The sequence below is a fragment of the Erinaceus europaeus genome, chromosome 10 (assembly GCF_950295315.1).
Source record: "Erinaceus europaeus chromosome 10, mEriEur2.1, whole genome shotgun sequence".
Lineage (NCBI taxonomy): Eukaryota > Metazoa > Chordata > Mammalia > Eulipotyphla > Erinaceidae > Erinaceus > Erinaceus europaeus.
In genome coordinates this window covers 34,379,964-34,398,082 of record NC_080171.1, presented here as the reverse complement: position 1 = coordinate 34,398,082, position 18,119 = coordinate 34,379,964, and the positions used below count along the sequence as shown (strand labels likewise).

Below are 18,119 nucleotides of genomic sequence, written 5' to 3'. Positions count from 1 at the left end.
GGTGAAGCGGATCTGCAGGTGTCTCTCTGTCTTTCTCCCCCTCTATTTCCCCTTCCCCTCTCAATTTCTCTGTCCTCTCCAATAAAAAATGAAAAATGGCTGCCAGGAGCAGTAGATTCATAGTGCAGTGCAGGCACCTGGCCTCAGCAATAACTCCAGAGGGGAAAAAAAAAACCTCCAGTGCCATCACACTAGCAAAATGGCCCCCTCCTCCTCATTCTCCCACTTCTTTTCCCTTCCACATCATATTTTGCAGAGTCTGAGTTATTTTTGCTATGTCTTCCCAGTTCATTTCTTTTGTTTTATATTCCTTAATTGAATGGAATCATCCAACAGCTGCCAAGTTTTCTGAATTATTTCACTTAGTGTAATCACCTCAAATTCCATTTATTTTATAACAAAAAAGCATTATGTCACCATTTTTAATAGTTGAGTTGTATTCCATTTGGTTTACAACACACCTTTATGCCATTGTCAGTTGATGGGTATATAGGTTGATTCCACATTTTGACTCTTGTGAACAATGTTGTGAGTACTGTTAATTATGGAAGGATATTTTTTTCAACTTAATTTTTAATTTTTTAATTTTTTAAATAATTTTTATTTATAAAAAGGAAACACTGCCCAAAACCATAGTATAAGAGGGGTACAACTCCACACAATTGCCACCATCAGAACTCCGTATCCCAGCCCATCCCTTGATAGCTTTCCTATTCTTTATCCCTCTGGGAACATGGACCAAGGGACATTATGGGGTGCAGAAGGTAGAAGGTCTGGCTTCTATAATTGCTTCCCAGCTGAACATGGGTATTGACAACTCAATCCATACTCTCAGCCTGTCTCTCTTTTTTAAAGATTTACTATAGATTTATTTTATTTTAATATTTGTCCAATTGCTTTTATTTATTTATTTATTTATTTATTTATTTATTTATTTATTTTTTACCAGAGCACTGTTCAGCTCTGGCTTATGGTGATGTGGGGGATTGAACCTGGGACTTTGGAGCCTCGGGCATGGGAGTCTCTTTGCATAACCATTATGTAATCGACCCTCCACCCAGAAGCACATTTTTAATCAGTGTTTTAATATCCTTGGGATAAATTCCTAGAAGTTTTATTGTTGGATCATATGTTGTTTCCACATTATTTTTGAAAGAAATCTCCATACCATTTTTTACTATCTGTACCAATTTACATTTCCACCAAAAATGTATAAGAATTCTTTTTAAAATCTTAAAAAAAAATTTTTTAAATTATTTTTATTTATTTTTTTAAAGAGATTTTCATGAGAGAGATAGGATGAGAGAAAGAACCAGACATCACTCTGGTACATGTGCTTCTGGGGATCAAACTTGGGAATTCCTGGTTAAGAATCCAATGCTTTATCCACTTCTGCCACCTCCCGGACCACTTATTTTTATTGATTTATTGGATAGAGATAGTCAGAAATCAGAGAGGGAACTGGATGATAGAGAAGAAGAGAAACAAACACCTGAAGCTCTGCTTCACAACTTGCAGAGCTTTCCCCTTGCAGGAAGGGACCACGGGCTCAAACCTGGGCCTCTTGCACACTGTAACATGTGCACTCAACTAGGTACACCACCACGCAGCCTCTAAAAATTATTTTTTCTAAAAAAATTCATATAAAATTATTTTTTCTCTGCATCCCATCAACATTCAATGTTTCTAGTCTTTTTTGATATAGACTATTCCTATAGACCTGAGGTAACTTCTTACTGTGGTTTTGATTTACATTCTCCTAACAATAAGTGAAGTTGAGTGTTTTTTATGTGCCTATAGGCCTTCCATATGTCTTCTTTGCAGATGAGATCATCCCTACAGGTTGACATGCAATCTCACACATTAAGAATAACTAAACACATGAATGTAAGGACTCGAGACTATTAGGACCATTGAAAAAAATGGGCAAATACATATTTATAGAAATAATAGTCAATCCATATCTGTGACCTTGGGAGAACTACTACAGTTTTCAATAAAGGGACTGGGGATACAGAACTCTGGTGGTGGGAATGGTGTGGAATTATATAGCCTGCTATCTTGGAATTTTGTAAATCACTAATAAAATAGGAAAGAAAAGGACAGCAGAGGCAGATAGCAGTTGAAGCCAGATCAGGAATAAGATGACATATCATTATTTTTAAATATATATTTTTTATTTGTTTATGAGAGGGATAGGAGGAGAGAAAGAACCAGATATCACTCTGGTACATGTGCTGCCGGGGATTGAACTCGGGACCTCACAGCTTGCAAGTTCAACACTTTATCCACTGTTCCACGACCTGGACCACCCATATCAGTATTTTTTAACAGAATTTAATATAAAAGAATTTTACTAAATATAAAGCTATATTTTTTCACTAGATAAAAAAATGTAAGATGAGACTTCAGTGTATCAAAAAGATAGCAATTTAAAGAAGCAGTCTTGTAACCAGGAAGAAATAAAAAGAAGAGGTTATAGGTGTGGATACTTAGAAAAATAATAGTCTGAAAACTCAAGTCTCCAAAAGAGGACCCTCTTTAGTTGACATTAGAAATAATAATTATTGCAAATGAACTCAGTTGTTCCTTCAGGAAGGAATCCCTACTGCCAGGGAGAAGCACTAGAAGGGAGATTTTCATACTGCCACAGAAAAAACAGGGGAGAAATCCCCACTAGTACCCCCTGTTGACAGAGAAGCAACTGACAAGATTAAAAGATAGTTTGCAAAGTCTCAGTCACTACAGCATACAGAAGTGAAAGGATTCAGAAGTGAAAGGCAAAAACTTAAGGAGCAGTATAGAAAGAATAAATATGAAGAGAAATCGACTGAAATGGGAAATCTATGAGTCTGAAAATGAAATCAAATAGGCCAAGATAAGCAATGAAAGGTGGATCTCTCACCTACTAAAAATAAAATAGTAAAGGCCTTAATGTGAGGAACCAAAAGCAATTAACAGAAAAAAAGATGCTGATAGATTTCTTGATTTCAAAAATCAAATAGCAGCTGAAAAAATTACCTGTGATCTTGAGGATGGGGTAGGAGGAAGAGTGAAATCGTTATAATTGGTGAAGTGCTATTAATTCAAACCCTAAGGAATGCTAAAATGCCATCATTTCACACTAGAGGTCACCTCTGGTAAGAAAATATAATTGTACTATCCTTTATTGTCCCCCTGTAGCTGTTACAATATTGAAGAGCTGCTCCTTACTGCAGAGATCGGATCTTTATGAGACTGACAGGCTAAGCAGTTTTCTTCTAAAGTAAAATACTGCATTAAACATATTTCACTTTCTTATTTTATTTAAAAGCAGGTCTACAGACTAGACAGAACAGAAGACAGTATTCATTACATGCAACTATTGATCTATTTCTTTTTTAAAATATTTATTTAGTCCCTTTTGTTGCCCTTGTTGTTTTATTGTTGTAGTTATTATTGTTGCTGTTGTTGATGTCATCATTGTTGAAGAAAAAACATTCCCTTTACCACGTGTTTCATCCCTCTATTTCTAAGGTATCAAGTTTAATCAGAAGCAGATATTGTCATTAAGAAGTAATACACTCAGTGTAATATGGAGACTGCTGTTAGGCACATTTGTTTTTTCAATGGGAACATACTGCCACAAATTACCAGAAAGGCAGTATAGTACCTGAAATAAGAACACTAAATATCCTAACAAACTCATTAATTTGGGGGTTTGTTTACTGCCTTTCTTATGCATTTACAGCTGAGAAAAGCACAACGTTTACCCTTTCATGGCAAATTAAGATGATCCTAGGACATTTTCCACTGGGTTATCTGAAAAATCATGGTGTGTTTTTCTCTATGTTCTTCTATGCAAAAGTGCATCATCAGCTCACATGGTCACATCCTTTTACTTTTAATCAAATAAAAACACCACCTGCAAAACTTCTACTACTGCTGCTTATCCTTCCAGTCCTTCAGATAGAAAGACAAATTCATATATTTATTATACAACTGTGTACATTTTCATTCTAGTTTTATTCTATTTTATTCTTTTTTTTCTATTTTATTCTTATTCTATTTCTTAGCCTCAATAAATTAGAAACACTCAGCTCTTCCCCTTTTTGTGTGAAGAAAAACCATCCCCTTTACCATGTGTTTCATCCCTTTATGTCCCATTTACCTTCACATAGGACAATTTACTCGACATTTCTGGTTAGCAAATACATGGGGGGGGGGGTTTGTTATTTATTTCCCCACACTAATAAATTCTCTATGACAACAGTTGCATGTCCTACAATTTAGCTTAAGTATAATGCTACTTACCCTAAGATACCATTAGATGAAAGGGGTCAAGGACTTAGTCTCACAAGCAAGGCCCCCTGCCTCTAGAAAATAATCAAATTGGAAGGTTCCAAAGTTGCTCACACCTTCTGTCTAAATTGGCAACACATAAGTTGTTCACATGATGTCTATTCTCTCCAAATTCATTTAATCTGCTAGAATGGCTGATAGCACTTGGTGAGACGCATTTGTAGTTTGTTAAAGCAGATGGTAAAAGATACAGATAAACAGTCAGATGAGACAGTACTACAGTGAGACCAGGAAGGGTCCCCCATATAGGGGCTTCTGTTCTGGTGGAGTTGGGGTTTTTCAACCTCCTGTAATATGTGTTCAGCAACCTAAATGCTCCTTGAATCACACATGTTGGTGTAATTTCTAACTCCATTTCCAGCCTTCTCTCAAGAGAATATGAGCTGAAGCTGAAAATTCTAAGTTTTTGTGGCCTAGGAGATGGTGAAGTGACTATAGTGTTAGACTCAAGCATGAAGTCCTGCATTCCATCCTTGACATAGCTTATGTCAGAATGATACTCTGCTCCCCTCAGTAATACATAAATACATCTATTTTTTAAAAAAGAAAGAGGAAGAAGATGAGGCCAGGCAGTGGCACACCTAATTGGGCCACATATTACAATGTGCAATGTCCTGAGTTCAAGCACCCAGTCTTCATCTACAGGGTGGAAGCTTCACTAGCAGTGAAGCCGTGGTGCAGGTGTGTCTCTCTCTTTTTAATTTTTTATTATTTTTATTTATTTATTAGATAGAGACAGCCAGAAATCAAGAGGGGAGGTAATGACAGAAAGGGAGAGAGACAGAGAAACACCTGTAGCACTGGTTCACCACTCACAAAGCTTTCCCCCTGCATGTGGGGACCAGGGGCTTGAACCTGTATCCTTGTGCACTGTAGCATGTGCACTCAACCAGATGTGCCACCACCCAGCCCCTGGGTGTCTCTTTTTCTTTTTCTTTCTTTCTTTTTTTCTTTCTTTCTTTCCTACTTTCTTTCTTTCTGTCTACCTCCCTCTCCCCTTTAATTTCTCTCTGTATCCAAAACAAATAAATAAGTAAAAGTATTTAAAAGTAAATAAAATTCACATTAGAAGAAGAAAGAGGAGGAAGAGAAGAAACAGAAGGAGGAGGAGAAATAGAAGAGAAAGAAGGGGGAGTAGAGAGGAGAAAATAGAGGAGAGGAGAAAGAGAAGGAGGAAAAGAAGAAGGAGGAGGAGATGAAGAAGAGAAAGAGAAAGAAGAGGAGGAAGAGAAGGAGAAGGAGAAGAAAGATTGAAGTTTTTAATCATGGCTTGTTTAGTTCAGTGATTTACCTATTCAGGAGCTCATCAAGAGGTGCCTCATTAGAACAAAGGGCCATCCTATGACCTGGAAAATCACAAGAGTTTCAATTTCCACTGGTTTTCTTAATAAGTTTTAATATACTCCCACAATTTTAAATACCAGATGCAAACGACTAGCAAATTTGCATCTCCATCACTGACCTCTCCATTCAGCTCTAAATTTTAAGTTATAATTAACTGTAATTCTATGAATTACATTTCCACTTTGATATCTAACCATTTTATTAGTTCTAGCAAACTAATCAGAAATTTGACTTCTTTTATTTTATCCCCAACATGTTTCTGGACTCACATTCTTCCCACCCTACCCCTCAATATCTCTATCACCACTCAATGGTCAGGTACAACATTTAGCATCATTCTGATGTTTCTCTTTCCCTCTTCCCTCCTCCCTCACATGCACTTATCATGTTGTACCAGCTATATAAAATAAAATAAAATTTTAATCCTCTCCTTTTTCCCTCTCAGGCACTTTTAGTTATAATCATCATAGCCTACATAATTCTGGTGGTCTCCTAGCTGGCTGCTTCCACAAAAGTCTTAATTATCTTTTAAAAACAGAATTCAGCTCTATAATGTAGTATAGCCCCCAATACACACACACACACACACACACACACACACACACACACACACACACACACAAGTGTAGTGAAAGCTCACTGTTTATATTCCTTTGAGCTTGACTAAAATCTGCATGGCTTACAAGTCCTTACATTAACCAATATGACATGACCCAGTTTTACCTTTCCAGCCTCTGGACCTACTACTTTCTTCCTAATTCATTATACTCTAGACCCAATAACTTTGTTTCCATTCTTCATAGTCACCACATTTTCTCTGCCTCAATGTGTCTCTTTTTGCTATTATTAATGCAGACTGGATTTTACTCTAAGGTACCAATGTGGCTCTTTTTGTCACAGGTCGAATTCTGTCTTTCCAGATGCTCCTCAGTCTACAGCATATGACCCTGCTTCAGCTGTATCCTAGCACTAACTGCTTGCTGGACTCTACTGTTCATTTTTGTCGTTGATGCTGCTGCTACTATTGTTTATTTGTCTTTTGGAAATGTCAGTTCCCCAGGCCAAGGATCTCATATATCCTCTCACTACTATATCTAGAGTCTTGACTGTCTAGAATATAATAAGCACTAAATAAATATGTATGTAAGGAAGGAAGGAAGCTGTAAAATTCAAATGTAGGCTAGCAGGCCAGATGGTGGTGCACTCTGTTGAACATACATGACCATTCACAATGACCTGGGTTCAAGCCCCCAGGCCCTATCCATAGGGGAGAAGCTTTATGAGCAGTGAAGCAGGCATGCAAGTGTCTCTTTCTCCTGCTCTCTGTCTTTCCTCCCGTCTCAGTTTCCCTCTGTCCTGTCAAATAAAAGTAAAGAAAAATATGGTCATCAGGAATGGTAGGTTCATATTGCAGGCACCAAGACCCAGCAATAACCCTGGTGATAATAATAAAATAAATTTTTTTAAAGGCAGGCCAGGAGATTGTGCAGTGGCTAGTGTACTGGAATTTCAAGCCTAAAATCCCAAGTTCAATCTGCAGCATATTTTGAATCAGAGAGATGCTTTGATTCTCTCTTTCTCCCCCCCCTTCTCTTTATCTACCATTAATGAATAAGTAAGTCATTTGGAAAAAAAAAAAAAAAAGAAAGGAGGATATGGAAGGGAAAAGGTCACAAGGAAAGAAAGGAAGGAGAAAATAAATAGGATTATTTTCTCATAAAGGTAACAGTAAAATTACTTGTACAGCTTCTCTAACATCTATCTTTCCAGCTTTCTCAACTAAATTTGATCTCTGCATATTTATGCGTAACAAAGTACAAAGCACAGTTCAGCTTAGAGGCATGGCTTTGTTAAATAAAACTAATCTGACAGGATCAGACCACTGGGATTTGGTAATTCACATTCTGGATGACTGGGGGTGATAAGGTGCCAAACCTTGGAAACTCAGTGAACCACACTCTCCACCATCTCCTTACATACTCCAGGCAATTACCCATCTGGTTTGCCTAGCTCACCAAGTTGAGTTTGAATGAGGCTTTTCAGCTGAAGGTGAATGGTGTGTGTCCAATCTGGAAGGCAGCCTCTAGCAGTTGGTGAATCCCAGGTTACTTTCATCCGCTGCCACTCACCCCAGACAGGAGTCAAAAATCTTTCCTTCAAAGCAGGACAGAGACAGAAGACGCAACAGAAGCCTGAAGTCCTGAGTTCTCAGCCCTGTCTGGAGCTCGTGTGACTTGATACAATCCCTGCATCACTCCAGGGTGCTGTTTCTGCAGCTGAAATCTGTGGAGTTCATTCTAGGTCACCTCGAGGAATTTCTTGCAGCTCTAACATTCCAGATTTATAAACCACCAAGTTGTCAGCATTTGCTGGGTTGCAAATTCTCCAATTTAACAAGCAAATCTTCAACCTAGGAGGAATGGTGAGATTTCTGCCATTTGGGGTTTTTTTCCCTTTTTTTTTTTAATATTTGCCTAGAGCCTCATAATTATGAGGTTACCCTACCATACCCTTTAAACATCGATGGGTGACAAACAGTGCTTTGCTTTGCTGGAGGAGGATGAAAGGCACAGAATGACTGAGTCCCCTTTGTTTACCAAAAGCAGAGTTCTAGCAGACTGGGAATCCATGCACTTCTGAGCTGTAGACCTGAGCTCCAGACACCAAGCTGGAGGGCTCTGCCAAAGCATACTTTGACTTATTTTTGTTTTCATTTTTTATTGTAAAGTATATGAAAAACACTCAAGATCACGTTATTTTTTTTCTGAGAATTCTCAGCTCTTAGTTCAAAAGCAATTGGACAAATGAGTTTTATTTATCTCTACAAACAACCAAAGAAACATCTGTATGGGGAGGCGATGAGGGGAAAAAAGAAAAAGAAGCGTTTGCAGCAAGCAACACTCATTTTTGTTTTGTGAGCAAACTTTTTAGGGTAAAAAAAATATAGAGAAAGAATGAAATTTGCACAAGTCAATTCCATGCATAGCAGAAAAGTCAATTCTCTGAGCTGTGGTTTGCCATATCTTCAATAGGCCTCAAGGATATCATGTGGAATAAGCCAGAAAAAGAAAGATAAAGACTAGAAATTAAAAAGCAAGGACAGTAAGAGAAAATATAAGGTGACATTTGAGCTGGGTATGGTGTATTGCACCAAAGCAAAGATCTCTGGGGAAGGAAGGAAACGGATGGTATAGAGGAGCTCTGGGGTCCTGAGGCATGATGGTGGAAGAGGACCTAGGTTGGAAGAGAGAGAATATTACAGGAACTTGTCATGGAGAGATAAGAAGTTATACTTACTATAACAACTGCATCATTAACCATTAGCACCTCACTTCTCAAATAATTGTTTTTGCTCTGCTGCTTAGGTTTTTTTTTAATTTATTTATAAAATGAAAATATTGACAAGACCATAGGATAAAAGGGGTATAATTCCACAAAATTCCCACCACCAGAGCTCGGTATCCCATCCCCTCCCTTGAAAGCTTTCCTATTCTTTATCCCTCTGGGAACATGGAGAAATAGCCTCCAGGAGCAGTGGATTCATACTACAGGCACTGAATCCCAGCAATAACCCTGGAGAAAAAAAAAAAAAAGAAAAGAAAGAAAGAAAGAAAGAAAGAAAAAGGCAAAGACAGAAAGAGAGAGAAATACTACAATATCAATCTGTCCTCTGATGTCAAGTGGTACTCCCACATAGTGCTAAAACTCATATCTGGGCCATTCACATAGCAAAGGACATTCCCTACCTGTCAAGTTATGTTCCAGTCCCCACAAGGTACATTAATATTTGCTCCATTTTACTTCTCCTTAGATATTTAGTGACAGAAGCTTCTATCTATACATACTTTTGCATTATGTATATACTCTGTGATTAAAAAAAAAGTCACTTAGAGGGCCAGGTGGTGGCACTTCTGATTGAACAGGCATGCTACCATACTAGGAAGCTTCATAAGCTTTTCTGGCTCATTCTGTCTCTCCTCCCCCTCTCAACTTCTCTTTGTCTCTCTCTCCAATAAAATGGAAATAAATAAATAATTTATTTCTTAACTCCACTTAGAAATGATGATGCTCAAATTGTATAGGGGACATTTGGAAAACAGAGATTTCTGGACCCAACTATGCTAATTAGGACTCTGGAAAGAGGCTATAAGTGGCCCAGATAAAGGTTTATTTGCATAACTCCCCAGAGGTAATGCTGCTTACAGTCCAGGTTTAGAAAACCCCAGTTAGAAACAGAGTCACAGCAGCCAGTCTGGCAAGTCTGTCAGTCGCTCTCCTCAGCTCCCAGCAGAAGTAATCTCTCCGCTCACTTGTGAACATCTGTGATAATCATCATGGAGAGCTGGCTTGTTTGTTAATGGGGGAAAGAAAAGCTATTTACCTAGTTTGCAAGCCAAGGGAGAGCTTAATTAATGTCAGAGCAGATACGATTTCCTCCTCTCGCTTTGCCCTAGGAACACACAGAGATGACGAGAGGATTTTTAATTAATGTTTGAAAAGCATTCTGAAATCCCTGGATGAGAGGCACTGGAGAAGGGCACAACATGATTATTGTTATTAATAGTAGTTGTATTAATAGGAATAATGAAGTTCTCTAAAGTGAATTTTTAGGAAATCTATGATATCAGTTGCCAGGTTTTTTTTTGTGTGTGTGGTAAAAAGTTTTTAGAGGAGATGAAGGAGGAAAAAAAGAACATAAAGAAAATCAAATAGTCTTTTTTTTTTTTCTCTGACCCCTTGGAACTGTATGACATTTTTAACTGCTAGCATAAGAATGCTATGATCAAATCGATGGGGCTTACCGTCAACAATATTCATATACCTTTCCCATATTGGTGAGCTACTGTCTTCCCTGATCCAGCAGAGTCATGGGCCCTTTGGAATATAATTAAAATAGGCCTACTAACCTTTGGAATATAACTATAAAATAGGTCTAGTAACTACCTATAAAATGGAGACCCTCCCCCAACTCTTCATCTGCACTATTCCAGCCTTTAGTTTCATGATTAGTCAACAATTTGTTTGGCTTTATATGTTAACTCTTTTTTTCAGCCACCAGGTTCCAGATGCTACCATGATGTCAACTGTATTTTTCTGGGCAGACAACCCTACCAATGTGTCCTGGAGCCCCGCTTCTCCAGAGACCGGCCCCACTAGGGAAGGAAAGAGACAGACTGGGAGTATGGATCGCCCTGCCAATGCCCATGTTCAGTGGGAAAGCAATTACAGAAGTCAGACCTTCCACCTTCTGCCTCCCCATAATGACCCTGGGTCTATACTCCCAGAGGGATAAAGAATAGGGAAGCTATCGGGGTGGGGGGGGGATTGGATATGGAGTTCTGGTGGTGGGAATTGTGTGGAGTTGTACCCCTCTTATCCTATGGGTTTTGGTAGAGTTTCCTTTTTATAAATAAAAATTACAAAAAGAAGAAGAATGCTATGAAAACATCCCTTACATTGTCTAGTAAAGATCTATGCGTGGCACAGCTGTCAACACATTGAAGGTGCTGTGGTACTAGAGGAAACGGCTGTGTCTTAGTGTCTCTCCTTCTCTCTCTTTCTTTCTATCTCTCTACAAGGATGGATGAAAAAGTGACCTATAGCAGTAAAATCCATACTACAAAAATCTTTAATTAATTAGTTTTTATTTTAAGATATATAGAGAAAAACCAGACCATGATTCCACCACATATGGTGATGGCGACTCAACTCAGGCTCTCCCACGTGCAAAGCATGGAGCCTATCACTGAGATAACTCTCTGGTCTTCTATAGATATTAATTCTACAAATTTTAGCAATGAATTATTGTCTAATTACCAATATAATGCCTAGGAAAATGACTCTCATTCAATGAATGTAGACACAGTAAGGAAAGAAAATAATTGAAAACTGAGACACTTTCATTTTTTTGTTGTTGTTGTTATTTTCAAAGCTAAATTATAAAGAGAATAAAAGCTTTGCCAGTGAAAGTAATGAAGAGACATTATTACTCATGGTCATTGAAATGATGATTATTCTTAAATATTTGTTCAATATACGTTGAAGATCATATGAGTTACAGATCATCTAGTTTTTCAAAACTATGCTATTGGGAGAGGGTAGATAGCATAATGGTTATGCAAAGAGGCTCTTATGCCTGAGGTTCCACAGTCCCTGGTTTGATCCCCCACACCACTATAAGCCAAAGCTGAGCAGTGCTCTGGTGAAAAAGAAGAAAATAAAAAAAACTATGATATCATTTCACAAAGGGAAAAAAAAATGATAACTATAGGATTACAGTCTTTATGTAATATCTTAGAGCTACTTCAAAGTTATGATGATTTCTTCGTTGTAGCTACTAGAAGTAACATGTATTCCTACCACACTATGTTCAGCGCTCTTATACATTTATTAATTTTGTTCTCATAGTCATTATCTAAAGTCAGAACAGAATAGAATAAACATTATGAGTATCATTTTCCAGATAAGTAAACTGAAAGACAGATCCAACTTCTTGATTTCGCAACCTAGGTTTTTATTATTTTTTATTAAGGTGGTTGATGCTTTATAGTGCAATCATTGTCTCCTGAATATAATTTCATTATGCACCAGGACCCCAAAGTTCTCTTCCACTCCTCCCTCCCCAGAATTCCTTGCTTTGATGCAATACACCATGCCCAATACATTTCACTGTTATCTCCCTGTCCTTATTTATTAGGTCCCACTTAGAAGTGAGATCATTTGGTATTTGTCCTCTTTTTGGCTTATCTCACTTAACACAATGTTTTCAAGTCCCATCCAAGATGATGCAAAGGAGATGACTTCATTTTTAACAACTGAGTAGTATTCCATTGTGTATATATACCACAGCTTTTTTAGCCACTCATCTGTCATTGGATACCTGGGTTGCTTCCAAGTTTTGGAATTCAAAACTTGGACTAATAACAAAAATTCATAAAGAGCTCAGTAAACTTACCACCAAAACAAACAAACAAACAACCCCATCAGAAAATGGGATAAGGATATGAAAAGAAACCTTACAGAGGAAGAGGTCCAGAAGGTCAATAAAAGCATAAGAAAGTGTAACTGGCTTTTACAGGTTCCTATACTTTTCTTTTCTTGAGTCACTTTTTTATAAAGTGCTATAAAATGTGAGGAGCACAAACCAGCAACTTAAATATAAATGATCTAATCTACTTCTTAATGAGTATTCACATATTTTTTTCAGATTGACTCTTTACAACCATTCATCTGTAGCTCTTTTAACATTGAGGTTTTTGTAATAATAGAAATGCAACAAAATTATATTCAGTTATATGCTGTAATTCACAGTGCCCAGAGAATGCAATATCTGACCTTAAGGAAATTCAAAAGAAAAGAAAAAGCATTCAGCACCAACTGCTGAAAACATCTTCAGTTTGTATTTAAGTATATTTCTTAGAACAGTATAATTGTGAGGCCTTTTACATCAGATATTATTTTTTACATCAGATAGTATTTCTTCATAATTAGTCTAGGTTTTAAGAAAATGTGATTTATATATTAAGAAAATACAACATGTATTGTTTATATGTATTGACAATACTATATGTATTGCTTAACATATTAAGTCAATACTATAGAGGACTGAACTAAGATTGTGATAAGTTCTTTGCTTTGTGTCCAAGAAAAACAATTATCAATTTACCAGAGAGACAGGAACTGGGAGAGTCCTATAGCTTAGAGTGAGACTGGCACCCACTGCACTTCAGAGACCAACACAGAATGCAATAAAAAGCACATAGCCGAGATTCATACCTCATTGAACAGAAAATGAATAGAGAGAAATACTTGAAGGTTGCAGCCATGGACAGTGAAATGCAGGAGGCAGCACTGCCTGTTAGCCAGTGACCCTGGGGAGAAGAGAGTAAAGATGACACAGTGAGAGGTACATGCCCTGGATCCAAGGGGACCTCATATTGAGGAGCTGGTGTGCTCCACACAAGCTGGAACCTGACAAGGACAACAGAGAAAACACTATACACTTTGCTCAACTTCCCTCAATGTAAGCCATTGCCTCAACATGTACTTAAATGATTCTGTCCATAACCCTCCCATGCCCTATTAAAAAAAAAAAAAAGTACTAATATTTAGTATTATTCTAGAGGGAATATGCATAAAAGGTAAGATTTTTATCATTATTTAAATAACTTGCTTACTACTCACTATTGCTGTTATTAACGGGGAACCCCAAAAGAATGAAAAGCTTTTTCCAATAAGACAAAAAATAAAAACTTGAATTGATTATTTTAAATAAATTAAAATGAATTGTCAATGTGAATTACTAAAATTAATTACTAGGTTAAAAAAAAAGCAATAAGTTTTAGTGAATATATAAACAAAAAGGATATATAAAAGAAAAGCCAGTAGTATCCAAAATCATAAGATACCTTAAAATGAATTTAAGAAAAAAAATTTTGGGGGGTATTAACAGACCTCCAAAAACAAATGTACAGAATTATTAAATATATATCAAGAGAATATTAGCTGTCCATAAATTGATTTATATTTAGTGGAATTCTCCAAACAACACCAATTAGTTTTTTAAACAAAAGACGGACTCATATTGGTACTAATAAGAAAACATTAATAAGCTAGGGAATAAAAAAAAAATCTAACAAAGTAATGAAAAGGAAATTGCACTACTTCATATTAAAGTATTATAAAATTATAATACTTAAAATAACTTACACAAATAGATCATTCATATAAAACTGGAATTCCTAAAATAGAATCTAAAATCAATTATATGATAAATGTGGTATTTATTTTCAGTGGAAAAATTATTCAGTAAGTTGTCTTGAGATAACTTAGAGGAAAAATTAATCTCAGATTCACAAAATTTCAAATATATATTATGTAGAAAACCACCATATGCAATTGTGAAAGAACTTTTTAATTTAGAAGAGAATCATTCTAGGTAAAACACAAAGCCAAGAAGACCAAGATATAGAGATTAATAAGTTATTAATAAGAAATAAAATTATTTTGCTGTTTGTCAAAAATACATCTTTAGTTATATCAAAAGGGACTAAATATTTAGAGAAATAGTTAATGTTCATTCCAAAAAACTTAATTTCTAATTTCCATAACATACTTTGAATGACTGAAATTTTTAATAGTGTAATAGGGAAATAAAGAAAAACAAAACATCAAAAAACTTTAAGTATTCCATTTTTTCTTATTAACAAGATTAAGTACCCACACAAACTGAATTAGAAAAATAGAGGGAAACAGGTAATCCAAAGTATTATTGATGGGTGTGAATTACTTCAATGAAAACAACTGATCATCTCATTCAAAATTAAAAAAAAAAAAAAACGCCCATTTTTCTCAGCACTCCTATACTGGAATCTCCTCTACAAAGAAATTTGTACATATGAAAATTAACCACTTACAAGAATATTTATTAAAGTTCTGTAATAGGAAACTGTTTGCTAGGAGAGTCAACTAAATAAATAATGGGAAGTTTTCTCAGACAATAGAATAAGGTGCAGAGTAGGCTATTTAAAAGGTTAAGTCCAAAAAATGAATACATAAAAGGGTAAGTCAAGAGGTTGGGTGGTGGCACACCTGGTTGAGCGCATATGTTGCCATATATGAAGATCTGGGTTCAATTACCCAGGACCTACCCCCTGTGTCTCTCTGTCTCTCTATTTCCCCCTCTCCTCTCAATTTCTGTCTTTATTTAGCCAACCAATAAAATATTCTTAAATTGGCGGAAAGTAGATAGCATAATGGTTATGCAAACAGACTCTCATGCCTGAGGCTCCAACGTCCCAGGTTCAATCCCCCGCACTACCATAAGCCAGAGCTGAACAGTGCTCTGGTAAAAAAATAAATAAATAAATTTAAAAAATTAAAAAAATATATATTTAAATTAACATATTCATGTTTATTCATATATTCACAAGGACAGCATATCCCTGGGAAAGTTCACTAGAACTATTAATAATAAAGTGTTTACTGATATTAAGGAAGTCAAATACACTGAGATATAATTAGGAATATTTTGAGTGCTGAATTATAGGCATGCACTTTATTTTATTTTTTAAATTTTTAAAGAATTTATATATTTCCTTTTTGTTGCCCTTGTATTTTTTTATTTTTTATTAGTTATTTAATGTTGATTGACAAGATTGTGGGATAAGAGTGCAATTCTATGCAATTCACACCACCAGAGTTCCATGTCCCTTCCTCCCTCCCTTACGCATGCATTTTCTATTCAGAAAATTAAAATTCAGTATATACCATATATGCTAATGTATATTATAATTTTTTAATATTTATTTTCCCTTTTGTTGCCCTTGTTTTTGTTTTTTTAATTTTTTATTTAAGAAAGGATTAGTGAACAAAAACATAAGGTAGGAGGGGTACAACTCCACACAATTCCCACCACCCAATCCCCATAACCCACCCCCTCCCATGGTAGCTTTCCCATTCTCTAGCCCTCTGGGAGCATGGACCCAGGCCTTGTTTTTTTATTGTTGTTGTTGTTGTTGATGTCATCGTTGTTAGATAGGACAGAGAGAAATGGAGAGAGGAGGGGAAGACAGAGTGGGGGAGAGAAAGACACCTGCAGACCTGCTTCACTGCCTGTGAAGCGACTCCCCTGCAGGTGGGGAGCCGGGGGCTCGAACTGGGATCCTTATTCCGGTCCTTGCACTTCACACCACGTGTGCTACCGCCCGACTCCCTGTATATGGTAATTCTTTACACGGTGTTATTAAAATGTATTGAGCCAGTGAGCTATTATTTAGTGAACACATCTTAAAAAGAGTCACCTCTTCTCAGTATCTTCTCTAATAAGAAATGTCCTTTCTTTTCTTTCTGCTTCCATCTTAAGGCATGTGCTATGGCAGCATTTAGAAAGTAGGACCTGACTTTTAGTCACCTATATTCATGTCTGCCCACTTCCTTTAAATCACAGTTTCCTTGAGGTCATTCTTCGTATTACTAGCATTCATCACAATGCCAACACAATGGAATCTGTTGAAGTGACACATCCCTCACCCTTATATTTTCATTGGAAGGAAGACTACTGGGAGGGGCAGAGGGTTGCCACAGACAGGGACATATGGCGTAGCCCAGTTAGGCCTGGGCTGCCCATTCATCCGGAAGACATCTAACTGTCCTGTCCCCTAGGTTACCCTGACTGGTCACTTAACTATTCAACTGCCCTTATTATTATAATCTCTCAGATGGCCATCTGCTCTGCCTATGAGGGAGAGCTGGCTCCAGGGAGAAGTCCTCAGCTGCCCTGCATCCTCAAATCAGGTCAATTACACCACTGCTCTTAATTGTTCATGACGGCTCCGCTATTGTGTATGAACCATCAGTAATTTCCAGTTCATTGTGGCTAAAGATTCTGGGCTAATGAAGGTTCCAACCTGTCCCCCAGGGTCCCTGGAACCACTCAGTTGGTGCATGTTGCACAGCATGCTGGGTTTCATTTCACACCCAATCAGCCGCTGAATTCCAAGTTAAAGTGTGAGTTAAAATAAAACTGTAACAACAAAGGACAAGGCAGTTTAGTGTCATTTAAAGACGCTGATTCATTGGCAGTGGGAAGGAGTGAGGAGAACATAATCCCCCCTAACCAGCTATTTGAGCAGCTCCCTGCAGCATGAATCTGGGTTTGTTAGATGCTGGTGCTGGTGGTGGGGTGGGTGGTGGTTTAATCTGAAGAAAGACCAGTTTCAGAGCTGATTGAGGTGAGTGACTTACTGGGTCAAATTGAGTGACCTTTGAAATTTTTCAGAAAAGTGAAATCATCTTTCCAAGATGTCTCACTCTGAGAAATGCTACTGTTCATTTTTCCTTTTGTCCTAGTAGAGAAGAATAATCTGCCTGGAAGAAAACAAAAACAAACAAACAAAAAACTCCCTAGGCTGTGAACAGTTGGGCTCCTTTTGTTTGATGGTGAACAAAGAAAAAGTTGATGGAAATGTCCCAAGTGGCATATTTGAAAAGGCTGAATTTGTAACAAAAAATACTCAACCTCTTTGAGTTCTCAGTGATATTTAAAGTTCCTCAATTTCCCTTTCCTCTTCTTCCTCCTCTCTCATCTATATACAGATTATATATTCATAACTAGTTACACACTGGAATATACTCTCAAGGTGAAGGAAGTCACTGACACTATATTTCACAATGTTAATACCAGAATGTATCTCCTGTCGACTGAATTGTCTCAGTTTTCAGACAATTGTTCTTGGATTTCAGGTTCACAAAGATGCTGCTCTCAACATGGTATTACACTAACCCCCCCCCCAAAAAAATCAGCCTTTTGCTATCAACTCATAATATTTTAACTAGTAATTTTTAATCCTACTCAGATTTGTAAAAATTAACATACCGAAATGTCAGTTAAAGAAGTTCCTGAAAGTGCATTCTCACACACTCACGCTAGGTCC

At 37.0% G+C, this 18,119-nt stretch overlaps 1 pseudogene; it reads right to left on the bottom strand.

Annotated features, from left to right (window-relative positions):
* Window positions 1-7,977: 7,977 nt before the first annotated feature.
* LOC103107337 (lysosomal-associated transmembrane protein 4B-like) overlaps window positions 7,978-18,119 on the bottom strand; it is a 29,015-nt pseudogene continuing 18,873 nt past the window's right edge.